The sequence below is a fragment of the Amblyomma mixtum genome, chromosome 1, assembly GCF_055824585.1.
Source record: "Amblyomma mixtum isolate Tamu chromosome 1, ASM5582458v1, whole genome shotgun sequence".
Taxonomy (NCBI): Eukaryota; Metazoa; Arthropoda; class Arachnida; order Ixodida; family Ixodidae; genus Amblyomma; species Amblyomma mixtum.
This window is the reverse complement of record NC_143012.1, coordinates 186,072,239-186,083,305: the sequence shown is the minus strand read 5'-3', so window position 1 is coordinate 186,083,305 and position 11,067 is coordinate 186,072,239. Positions and strand designations below refer to the sequence as shown.

General features: G+C 49.0%; 2 long non-coding RNA genes across 2 annotated transcripts; both read left to right on the top strand.

Annotated features, from left to right (window-relative positions):
- Window positions 1-385: 385 nt before the first annotated feature.
- LOC149370213 (uncharacterized) lies at window positions 386-982 on the top strand. Its single transcript, XR_016291040.1, has 3 exons — window positions 386-511; window positions 601-784; window positions 849-982. It is a non-coding gene; the product is annotated as an uncharacterized LOC149370213 (long non-coding RNA).
- Window positions 983-1,476: 494 nt separating this feature from the next.
- LOC149370212 (uncharacterized) lies at window positions 1,477-2,024 on the top strand. Its single transcript, XR_016291041.1, has 3 exons — window positions 1,477-1,513; window positions 1,601-1,639; window positions 1,992-2,024. It is a non-coding gene; the product is annotated as an uncharacterized LOC149370212 (long non-coding RNA).
- Window positions 2,025-11,067: the final 9,043 nt, after the last annotated feature.

Below are 11,067 nucleotides of genomic sequence, written 5' to 3'. Positions count from 1 at the left end.
AAGGAAAGCTGACCTGCGAACTGGTGCTGATTGTTGAATGACGTGAAGTTTCGGGCTCGTCGGAAGCTGTTCAAGATACTCAATGACAGCCGAACTTATCAGACGGGGCACTGCGCCGCCCCGCCATAAGCCTGTTTTGACTTGACTATGGAACGAGCTTGGCTTGCGATGGCACTGTGCCGATAACGGCAACAAATGTACGACTTCAGTTTTAGTAATATAAACCTTAAGGGCGAAAATAACGACAAAAAATTATTTAAAGAGTTGCACTTCTAGAGACATTAATGTCGATCTTAGCGCTATTGCAGCTGGAGCCGTCGGCACCGTCGGCGCTGTAGGTAACACGTGACTACGTTTGTTTGGCCATTGTCATAATCACGTGAAATGTTCAACCACGGAGCTGCTGCTGAGAGTGCTGACATGCTACACGTGTTGCGAAGTGGATAGGACGCAAATCCAAAGCGATAGCAGTCCATCGCAATCTCCTTCAAGCAGCAGAACGCATCTGGAGGTAATTGCTTGCATGCTGGCTGTTGCTTTTGAGTTTTGGAGTGTTGAACTTCCGCTTACACAAGCCGTGTTTTTTTGTTTTTTTTTCAGATGTACGCAATTGTAGAATTTAACGAGACGCGTGAAGTGGAGCTCATCCCATTAACGTGGATGAATGGCTCCACGTGCTCATGGCCAAATGTGCCAGCTGACAAAGCCACTAGGCTTGTCAGGAAAGGCGGATCGCCGGGTCAAAATTACGTCGAATACAGAGCGACGGTCAAGCGGACATTCCGTAAGAATCGATGCAACTTTTAAATAAGAGCGCTGAACGTTTACATGTATTTCTTTTTTGCTAGGCTCATACGATGAGGGCCGAAAGATGCTAGACCGGGCCCGGTTTACATCTGATTTATCCGACGACGAAGGCAGTAGTCAAAAGAGGAAAAGAATGCGGCCTACCTGGTGGAGCTCTTCGGACTCCGACTCCAACGACTTTCCAGAAGCGCCGGCTCTTCTGTCAAACAAACTGAGCAGGCGTAACGTATTTTTTTTTTCATTGTCGTGCTTTCATAACGCGTGGCATTCACACGTGTTTGTGAACATACCATTCGTGTCGGCGGCTTCGTTTCTTTGTAATCTTACAACACCTTGATGCATGCAGATAAAGTGCGTTGAAAAGTTATATGACGATTGGTTTCAGCGTTCTCTGAATATAATAATAGGGAAGCCTCTGGTGCCAACCACAGCTTCAGAAACCGGACTCTGCGTTACTTAGACTTCTTAAGATACATGTGTTCTGGTCAATTACTTTTTTGTGCTGTGTATTGTTATATGCTTTCGTTCCTGCATTAAAAAATGACAGATTTTAAGGTGGTCAGTTTTGTCCTTTTTCACTGACTTGGTAGAGTGCTGGTCATCATGTTTGTCAAATTCTTTTCCTCCACAGCTCACAGTCAAATAAGACAAAAGACTCAACTGAGTAGACCTTTAGCAACCTCCTCTCATGTGGCACCCACAGAAGGTATATGCTCTTCTTAAGCAATTGTATTCAAGTTATTGTTTATGTTGTGTAGTATGAGTATCGATATTTTAAAATGCTCCACTGCAGCTTGCGGTCAAACGGTGCAAGGTCTGGCAGCGATGGCAAGTAAGTGTGGAAGCCACTTCTTCATTGTATTATTTTGATAAATGTTTTAACCTTAATGCAAAGCATACCTAGTGCTATGTGTGTCAAGTCTCCAAAGTGGTCAGGCTTTGGCAGTTAGCTTGGAAACAAGCTTTGCATGGCTGTTTTTGTCATCTTTTCTGTCACTGCTTCCTACACTTCGTTGTAAGTTTTGTTCTAATACTGTTCTTTCACAGGGTGCTTTAAATGTAAAGCATATGGAAACAGCATGTCCTCCTTTTGTGTTGTCTCTACACGATTGCTCTTCTTCTGTGCTTGCCAAATTGCTTTCATATCTCACTGTATTAATTGTTTATGTTGTATATTTCTTAAGGCACAAGTGATGTTGCCTGTGTGGAGCAAAGTGGAGCCCACGTGAGCTCTTTGGATAGTCAGGGTAAGCACTCCTGGGTCTTTAGATAATTGTTTTCCAGCATAATTCCACCAGACTCTAACTGTAAAGTATGCTTATAGTACATTTATATTTTGTTTCAGCACTTCTTGGCACTCAGCCGTCACTGGAAAAAAGTGGTTGTAAGAAATTTTTGTTGTCAGAAATGTGCTTTGAGCTCCCAGAGCACTAAAAATGATTCATTGTGTTTACTTTCCGGTGCACACTAGTGCTGCAGCACAAGTCTCAGCTGTGCTGGTGAGTTCCGCTTTGCTTGCAGTAAATTATCAAAGCTTGTGACATTATTTTTCTTGCAGATTTTCAGCGCCGGGTGCTAAATTCGTTAAACATTTTAAGGCACACTCAATCCGAAATCTTGGATTGCATCGGAACGTTGCTGGAGAGGAGGAAGTCAGACAACATGGCGGAAAACCTGGAGCCAGTCCTGGAGAGCCCACTTGGTTCAGCAGCGGCTCTGCAGGCTTTTGACACTCAACTCACCGATGAGATGAGTGAAGCCTTGGTAAGTGCCAGCCTACATTAAGCAGTTATATGTTCGGGCTGTTGACTTTCACTGTAGCTGTGCAGCATTCTAGAGTGCAAGTGTAGCCACAAAGTCTGCATATTGTCCAACCTTTTAGGTGATAGGCATTCAAATTCTTGTTCTGTTTTCTATTTTGTCTTGTTTTCCGTAGCTGCTGAATTCAAGTAGCTTAATTTGGTATCATTTCTTCACAATGAACTGACCTCCAAATCATTTCTCTTTCCAGGTTGTTGAACTAAGTTCATATGGTGCACGCACCATGAAGGCCACCGTGAGCTCAATGCTTGCCCACATCATGGATGACCACACCGCAGCGCAATTCAGTATGCATGGAAGGAAGGGGAAGGAGGTCTTCCGTGACCTTAGACTGCGGAAGGTCATTTTTGGCACGTATACATTTTTGAATGTTGCTATTCTTTCAGGTTTGACAGTTCAAAGCCGATGTGTAAAGACAGTGCCAAGAAGTTCTCACATACATTTTTGTATGCTGTTATGCTCTTAGGTGCTGTGAAGAGGACAAGGTCCCATTCTAGTGCCACCCATGAGGACGTGGACCTACAAATTGGTGAATGGTTGCGGAGGGCAAAGGAACGCTGCGGCAAGGGAGCACTGTAAATTGCTACATGCAATAAATAAACTAAATAAATTGATTTCTTCTGTATTTCCTGCTGAATTTGTCATGAATACAGCAGTTGAATGGTGAGCTTCCTGGCACATATGCAATAACATGTGTCAGTTCACAGCCCAGGCCAACTGCATGCATGAGATGAAACCACATGACATTTGCTTGAAATCCTGGTTTTGATGGCACGTTTTAAGAAAAAGTGGAAATCTCCACACAATTTTGTTAATGTAATGCTCTTTAAAACAAATTAGTTACGCACAGCTTATATATGCTTTCGTCTGCCATTGTTGATCAGACTGTTGAATTACCCCAGTCCAGAAACATCTTTTCTGCAGCTGATGCACAAGTTCTCAGGAACAGAGCTGCCCTTTGAATGAGTTTTATATAATTTTCTAAAGGTATATGCGATAGGCTATGTCAATTACCCACTGCCCCCACCTCCCTAAAAAAAAGAAAAAATTGGGAATCTTTCCCTGGTAAAACAGATGCAAACAGTAGTCATGAATAACAATTTGTGTGATGTGATTTCGCAGAAAAATTTTTTAGTGTGGCTGGGCAAGGCATTGAAGTGCAAAAAGAATGTGCATCCTCCACAGGAAGAATACCACCCAACGATTAGAGAGCAAACACAGGACCAAATTCTTTTCTGCAAGTCCCCAGCGTGCAAGCTTTTGCCCATAGTGACAGACCCAATCATATTTATCTCAGGTTCTGGGAAATGAAGCAGAATTATAAAGCAAGTACTGGCTTTCACTTACGCTTGCTCTGAAATGCAGCCGAATACATGAGAACCACAAAGGAACCACCTTGCCCCTTGCAAACTAGTTGCGGCAAGGTTTTATGTATCTCCAGGACACAGCTTGAGCACTCAAGACAAGTGTGATCAGCTCTGTACATGTGGAAACTGAGAATTTTGTCAGCACTAATTACACCCACACATAAGTCCTGGAAACATACTTGTCCGTACATACATCGGATGTACATCTCGTCTCTCATGTGGATATACAAAAGTGGACGTAGTCCGTACGTCCGATGAACATACAGATACGTATGTCCGAAACCAGATGTCGTATGTATGTCCGACGGATGTCCAATTTCGGCGAAGGACGTTCGGCTTTAGCTCGGACGTCCGACGGACGTCGGTGGTTGCTTGGGTATGGCGAAAAAAGCGCTTTTCTAACTCCAGTGGACTAGTTTTTAAAATTGTGCAAAGTCTTAGGTGAAACAACCTGTATAACATTCAGTAGGAGGCCAGGAAATAGGTCGCTGTTCTTGCGCTACAGCAGTGTGTGCTTGTACAACGCCGAAAAACATCGACGAAAGCTGCGCGCATGAATGCGCTGCTCCCAGGACTGCGACGCGAGCATGACTGCTGCTTTCAAAGCAGCTTTCAAGATGATGCAACATTATGATAGAGGCCTCCGAAACACTGCCAACATGGAGAAAAATGGCGCTACTTGTTGCAGTTCCTTGTCATGCGACGCGAAAAGTTCGCGGCAACAAACGCGAGAACCAGTGGCTCAGGGCGACAGATGTGATCGAAAGTCGTCGATGCTATCGCAACAATTTCATCACAAGGCATGAAATTTGTTCCATTTTCATTTAGCTTTATCCGGTCACAGTTAGTAAAGCTTAATCAGAACGTCATGCCGGCAGGCAAAATGCCACAGCAGACGTCTTCGGAGCTCGATTTCGGTCGCCAAAATAAAAACAAAATAGCAGCGGTTTAACGACTGCTGAAACTGGTTAGAGAGCGAAAGCTATGGCGTATCGGGCAACTATACGCGGCTTGGCGTCTGTAACATTGAGAGCGTGCCGGACACTGGACAGGCAGCGCGCCCACCCTGCCACCCTGGCAGGCAGGTGACAGTTAATGGTTGATCACGAGAGTTTGCTCACCCAATGAACGCTGCGGCCTATTCCTGCAGTGCCGCTTGTCTGCCACAATGTTGTCAGCGCTAACGCATGCGGCCCACATCTCCCTCCTTCTCACCACTCCGCGTACCTATAAGCGCGATTCAGGCGCCCACTGACCCAGGGAGCCAGCTATGCGCACTTCCTTTCCCTTAAAATAATCGCGCTATAAAAACGTTTTGAGCGCGAACACCAGTGAATACAATGAACGCCGACGGCCCTATGGCTTAAGTACCGTGTTTCTGCCACAACGTTGTCAGGTTGGTTGCGACTGAGAGAAGGACGAAAAGGAAAGTGCACGGGCCTGCCAACTGGCTCCAGCCGAGCCACCACCGCTGCCACGTGCAGATAGAAGAGAGTTGTAAGATAAGAGGACAGAGTTAGAGAGAGAGTAAAGACGCGCGTCGCAACAACCGCGTCCGCCGGGACGGACGCTGGCTGAAAAAACAGATACACGGCCGCAGCCCGCAGGCTGCCACCGAATGCCACAGGTGTTATCAGCCGAAGCATGCAGCGCACATCTGACCAACATCTGCAGGGTGGCTTGCCCATAGAGAAGCATACTATGGCTTGCCTACGAGCGCGTTGAGCCCGCTGGCTCAGCGTGGCAGCGTGTGCGACATTAATGTCCGTCTCCGTGGCTCGATGGCGACTGCAAGCACTCCGTGCTCCACCCATTACATACAGCTGTATTAAGGCGAAATCCTTTAATGGCTCATGCTCGCGGTGTCCGTTCTTGCGCTGGAATCGTGCAAACTGCCGCAACCTCCTCCGTAATTTACTTTCCTCAAATTCATTTTCTTCACTACGGGCCCTCTTTCTGTTCCCTCTTTCACTCCCACTTCCTCCCTTCCGCTGCAAACGGATGACGGGTGTGCACCGAGAGATGCGAGACAGTTACTGCGTAATTTCCTTTCTTGAAATAAAATTTTCATTTTTTTTCACTACGGCTCCTCTTTGTCTTTCTTCTTTCACTCCCACTTCCTCCTTTCCTGTACGGTGCGCTTCGGGTGTCCACCGCGACGGTTGCTAGGCAACGGCTCTTGCAGCCGCAACAACAACACAAAAGCGCAATTAAGGCATCCACTTACCCAGGGAGCCGGTTATGCGCGCTTCCTTTCCTTAAAATGATCGGAATGTAAAACGTCAACGCGAACGCCAATGAACACAATGGACGCCAAAAGGACAACGGCGACGGCGACGCCGCGAAACGGGCGCCAAAGAGCTCGCTCGAAAACACTGCAATCAAAATAGAGACCGCGGTCACCAAATACAATAAAAACCGCGCATGCGGGAAGCCCGCCACGCGCCAAGCGGTTCGGGAAAGCGGCGGTGGGTCGTCCACAATGCATTCGCCAAGCACACTTTACAATTTCCAAAGTGTCTTTGGTAATTTTTTGTTCACGTCATCATCACATCATTGTCACGTGGTTATCACACGATAGTGACGCGGAAACCTTTACCTTGGGTACCATGGGGTAGTGCACCACAGCGACACCATAAGCTCTTCATGGTTCGCCCTCTGCCTCACTTGGTCAACCGGCTGTGGACGGCGACCTTGCCTTTACATGGCGTAGTGAAGGTTTCACTTCAAATATTGCGACCAGTAACACCATCCGTCGTAGTCGAAACTGGTGTAATAATGGTCGATAGGAGTAGTAGTTTATTGTTACAAAAGTACAAAATGAAAGAAGAGATGGCGGCTGCGGCAATCGCTAAACCTGCGTCTCAGTGTTTCGTTCTAGCGTATCATAAGCGACGCAACTGATCTAGTTCTTACCTAGGAAGGGGGGTTGGGGGGGTGGGGGGCGGCCTGGTATCGCCCACAAGTGTTGCGAAAGGTCACGGAAGAGAGGGAGAGAATTGCTTGACCCAGGCCCTCGACGCATTCTCAAGACGGCGAATTGACGCTGCTCTTGACGCGGTATGGTTGTTACCCAACGCATGGTTGGTACGGCACGGCAGGGTTGGAGATTTTTGTCCGGCCGTCAGGCATGAGGAGCAAGCAGAGGCTTTGTTAGGAACAGCGGAACCAGTTGCTTGGGCCTGGCGGGGCATGAGCTATGTTTCTGATTCCAAAGTGACTTCATTTGCATGAGGATTCGCCGTTATTGTAGGCAGTAACTTTTGGAGCTTCAAGGCCGTACATAATTTTAACATACAAGACCTCACTCCTCGCTGCTTGTCTGCTTTTCCGCTCCAATCGTCTACCGCACGCATGTTCAAATGCCTGAACAGATGTTTCGATATCCTAACAAAATATGTTTGCCTGTAGCATTTACACGCAGCGTACATAAACTGCCGCCTCGTCGAGTACACACCGTTCTGGAATCATGCTTTTTAAGGCACTGTAACGCTGGTAGGGCGAACACCGAGTTTCTTAAAGCGATACCGAGGGTCCCGTTCAGCGGATTACCCAGCGTAGTCGTCGTGTTCAGCGGCGGCGTGAGCAAAAAATTGACGCAGCAGGTGGCCCATATGCCACCTAGGTCACGTGACGTTGTGATGTCACCGGAATGTGAGAAAACTGCCCACACTGGCAGGTAGGAGTTGATTGGCGGCGATAGGTTGCTGGAGAAGAGCAACCTTGGTCTCACATTCCCCACCGGTGGCTATGGGCAGCCATTGCGCCACCCGCCGGGGCTGTGGCGCATTCCCTGCACCACTGCGCCAGGAGTGGTATGAGGACTCTTCGCGATCTGTGACCGTAAAGTAGAGAATGACCAATTCCGCATATATGTTCACGTAGGCAGAAATTAGGCGACAGAGAAGGTGAACCTAGGCGGGATGTATCTCTAATGCTGTCTTTACTGAACTCGTTAGTGTGGGTGAAGTGATGGCAGAAGAAAGAACAATGTCCGTGTCTGCCAAGGGACCCGCAAAGGGTACCCCAGGTCGATGAAAGTGCCTATTAACAATATCGTGTCACACACTCAAAGCGGATCTCAAGGGTCCCCTCCAGAGTTTAGAGCGGAGCTCTTGCCCACCTGCTCCTTCCTGCCTTGCGCATCGCCGTCGCAACCGGCAGTGCTATAGCAAAGTGATGAGCACGGGGAAGGCTGAAGGTAGAGCGATGACGAAGGTAGGGCGGAAATGATAAGATGGAGGAGGGGGGGGGGGTAGGAGAGAGAAAGGCAGGGACGTAAGGTGAAAAGTGAAAAGTGGGATTATGGCGTCGTCAGGCGAGAGCCCTCAGCGCCGGCTGCTACGTGGACTTCCTCCATCATGCTTAGAACATGCACTACAACCACCAATGTTCAGAAAAAAATATAATTGGACGACATATGAAAAAAAGACTGGACAGATTAAAGTGAATTTTATTGACTCGACTTTTCTCAGGCACTCTCGTCCCTCGAAAGAAACAGTGACATGCGAACAACCTAAGTCCGCTAAGGTGCGAGAAAAACGCAGATGCGGGGAGCCCACCAAAGTTCGGTGCGCAGTCACAAAGAGTTCACGTCGCAGTGTTCGCCGCGCAGTGGTGTCACATCAGTCCACGGCACACAGCAGGACCACGCGCACAACACCCACTTTCCTGCTCACTAGTACGGCAGGGGTAGTACGGCCACACGGCCGTGCCGCACTTCGGTGAAGCGGGTGGACCAACGCGGCAGGAATTGGTGCTCCTCCAGCGACACGAGGTCCAGCCACGCTTGTGCCATCATGCGCGCACGCACCCTCTACAGCATCGGCTACATGGCTCTGTGCGGCCGTCCTTGCAGAGCCACCACATCTCTCTGGCGCCACAGAACAAACGCCTCGACACAAAGCAACATGCGTACAAAACGGTCGCGACATCTGGAATTAGGGCCAAGTGTCGCCCCAAACATACGGGACATAATGACCCAGAATGTCCTGGCGACTGCACATTCAAAGAACGCGTGTGGCATTGTCTCTACGAGACTGCACTGCGGACGTCGGGCGAAGGGTGCCCTGCTCCAAGCCCCAAGGTGATCTGCTATAGGTAGGGCCCGCCAGCCCCGCAGCCAGGTGAAGTCTCGCACGTCAGCGGGAAGGGATGACGACGTTAGGTCCCGCCACCGCGCCTCCCTGCTTAGCGCCAGTTTCTCCTGTGGGGCGTCGTTTATAAAGGCCAGGAGATGGCATATCCACGTCTGGCAGTGCTGTGGTGAGGGACCAGAGCGTCTCGCTTAGAAGAGAATTTGGCGATACACACAAAGAGAAGTTTATTGTGTACCGTCATAGCGCCCCCCCCCCCCTCCCACTTAGAAGGGGTTGATCACTGATAAAAACTGCAAGACGCAGATAGGTACTGCAGATACACAAATATGGCCTATACACTATACACATAACACTATATCTGGCCTATACACAATATGCAGGGTAGCACGCAAAGGCTAACAACACCTCAAAGCTGCTCAAAACAAAACAAAAAAATTGAATGCAGCACTCAAAGGCGCAGAGAGAGAGAAAAAACTTAATTGTACAAGGAATTCGGGGCACGCCCCAGGGTCCCCGCACGACCCCACTGCACTCAAGTGTTTATGTTCCTAAGGTCCATAACACTGGCAGCCCGGCCGGTTGCGATGGTCTGCACGGCCGGGTCCTCCGAGCGCAGCAGGGCCTCCCAGTCCTCCCAGGTCTTGAGGTTCTCTAGGTCCCGCGGGGGAGGGTCCGCCGGGCAGAGGGAAAGGATGTGGAGGGAAGAAGCGAAGGGTTCTGGACATAGGGCGCATGCTGGAGTAGGGAAGGAGGGATGATAGTGGGCTAGGGTAAGGGGTGAGGGAAGATAGTGTGTCTGTAGTCTGCGCCAGAGCGTTGCGTGTTTGTTATCTAGGGAGGGGTGGGGCGGGGGGTAGAGCTGGCGTGAGGCTCTGTAGGCCTGCGTCAGCTCGCTGAATGAGTGCACGCGCTCCTTCGTGAATCCCCGATCCGAGGCGCAGTTCATGCGGCCTTACACAAACTTCAACAAACTAACACATCAAAAGGCACTGAAAGGAGGCTAATATTGCAAGGCTGGCGCTCCCAGCCGGCCTCACCACACAACAAAGAAGTGCGTGTGCCAGCGCTGCAGAAAGAGCGCTTCTCCATCCTGGTCCAAATGGTCTGACAGAAATGTCCACAGCAGGAGGCTCGAAGAGAAGTTTATTGGACTGATTATTCATACAAAGGGACCATAGTCCCTCACAAAGACAAAAACAACAAGGCAGCGACTAGTGTCGCTCGGTACAAACAAGCTATGAAACAAGAACACGATGGCGACTGCTGTCGCCGTTCACACAAAATCATTCACAGCACAGAATGTTCAAAGGGTCCATAATGTCCAGGCATCGCGGGGGGAAGCACGCTCACTAAATACGACGAACGCGCACCGACACCGCGCACCACACACTCAAAAAATTCAGGGGCACTTTGACTGTCTAAAGTGCGTAGAGGCGAAAGCATTTTCCGCACCACTTTGACTGCTTCTGTGGCACTGGTGGCGTCACATGTAATTGAGTACTAATTACTAAGTGACGACAAATCACTAATTAATGGTTAATTACTGAACTGTGCCTGAATGCTAATTAACTGCTAATTAATGACGCTTAAGCTTCGCCTTTAGGAGTGGAACGCGGCAGCGTGTTGTAGCGCTGCCAGGGAGTCCACGGAACGCCACCACCCGTTCGGCGCGATGCCTTGCCCTTTGAACGCTTTTTGAGGAAAGGAAAGGGCGCAGTAATTCTCTGTCATCTCAGTGGACACCTAAACTGCACCGCAGAGGAAGGGAGGAAGTGGGTGTGGAAGAAGAAAGACAAAGATGGCCCGTAATGAAGAAAATGAAAATTGTATTTGAGGAAAGGAAATTACGCGGTAAGAGAGAGAAAACTATATTTACAGAGGAATTCGGGGCACGCCCCAGGGTCCCCGCACGACCTCACTGCACTCAAGTGTTTACGTTCCGAAGGTCCATAACACTGGCAGCACTGCCGGTG